We start from the raw sequence: 1,959 nt of genomic DNA, 5'->3' as shown, positions 1-1,959 counted from the left end.
TTACAGGCACCTGCCATCATGCCCAGCTAATTTTTTGTATTTTTTTTTTTTTTTTTTTTTTTTAGTAGAGATGGGGTTTCACTATGTTGGCCAGGCTGGTCTCGAACTCCTGACATCAGGTGAGCCACCTGCCTCGGCTTCCCAAAGTGCTGGAATTACAGGCACGGGCCACCACACGCAGCCAAAGTGATTATCTTATTTTCATATTTTATACACTTCCCTGGCTGCTGTATGGAGAATGGATTTGCCGGGACTAGAGGGAAAGTGGGGAGAGCAGTAAGGAGGTGGTTGCAGGCTGGGCGCAGCAACTTACACCTGTAATCTAAGCACTTGGGGAGGCTGAGGTTGTTGAATTACTTGAGCCCAGGAGGTCAAGGCCAGTCTGGGCAACGTAGTGAGACCCTATCTCTTCGGAAACTTAAAAAAGTAGTCGGGCGTGGTGGTATGCATCTGTGGTCCCAGCTACAAAGGGAGGCAAAGGTGGGAAGATTGCTTGAGCCTGGGAAGTTGGGGCTGCAGTGAGCTGTGATTGTGCCACTGCACTCCAACCTGGGTGACAGAGGAAGACACTGTCTCTAAAGAAAAAACAAGAACAAACAACAACAGCAAAGCAAGGAAGTAGTTGCATTAGGCTAGATAAGATGGTGGTGGCTTGGTCAATGGTAGTGACTATGAAGTGGAAACTAGTTATTGGAGTCAGGATTTATTCTGGAGGTGTAGCCCATACGACTTGCTAATGAAGTGAGGAATTGAGAGGAATCAAGGGTCACTTTCAGAATTTCAGTTTGGGCAACTATTTGAATGGTGGACTCCTTAAATGAGAGTAGGAGGAGCATATTTGTGCTTCACTTTAGAATGAAAAAGCATTTGCAAATTATAAAATGCTCTCCAAAAGTATACTGACACTGAAGAAGTAGGCCGCCATGAGTCTTATGGCTGCAAGGAACTGAATTTTGTCAATCATCTGAAAAATCTTAAAAGTCATCTTTCCCAGTGAAGCTTCCAGATGAGAATACAGCCCTGGCTATCTGACTGCAGTTTTGTGAAATCCTGAGCAGGGATATCAAGTGCTTTTGATGCAAATCTAAAAGACAGGGACCAATTCAGTCCCAGCTGGCCCCAGTCATATCTGGCTCCCCATTCCTGGTGGGCCATGAGCAGATTTCCCTTTAGGGAAAGGGAATTTGATGACTATGTGGCCCTCTCGGGAAAGGCTATTTGATGACAATAATCTTTGTCATTCTCTCTTGTTGACCCACCAAACCAGTCACAAATGCTGGGTTACTCTGTTCTTTTCTCAATCACCATATTTGATTTTGCTAAACTTGTAAAAATCTATTCAACTCGGGAAAATCTGCATCTACAAGGCTGGCATCTCTTCTCCTAGATAAGAAAGAGTTCCCCCAAAACTGAGAGCACAACTCCCACCTGCTTCTTGAAATCTTTCCAGACCACAGGGCCCCAAGGCTGAGTGGGACCATGATGCTCACACAGTTAATTCTCCTGGCAGATGTCTGAATCCTCCACAGCCTATCTGCCATGGCCTCTTGCTTAAAACCTCCAAAAAGGAATTGCAGAGACAGACAAACCTAATTCTAAATTCTGACTCCATTTCCTACTACCTGTGGATCATGTACAGGTTCCTTAACATCCTTGGGCCTTAGTTTTTTCATCTGTAAATGGGGGATAGTAATACCCTTACAGAGTTGTTTTGATCTATCTAATATAAGTGAAGCACTAACTCTTGCTTCTCCCTGTCTCCCTCTAGTGATGAAAAACTCTAGCCCAGTTCATTATCCCCTTCTCTGATTTCTTTTACCTCTTAGTCTCATTAACAACCATTTTGACACCTAATCATATGCTATGTTTCATTGTTCTTCAATTACTTTGTATGCATGGGTCATGACCTCCCAAGAAGGCTGAAGATAAGCAGCCATATTTTATATTTCTTGGGGTCCC

The sequence above is a fragment of the Macaca nemestrina genome, chromosome 1 (assembly GCF_043159975.1).
Source record: "Macaca nemestrina isolate mMacNem1 chromosome 1, mMacNem.hap1, whole genome shotgun sequence".
Lineage (NCBI taxonomy): Eukaryota > Metazoa > Chordata > Mammalia > Primates > Cercopithecidae > Macaca > Macaca nemestrina.
This window is presented reverse-complemented; position numbering follows the sequence as displayed.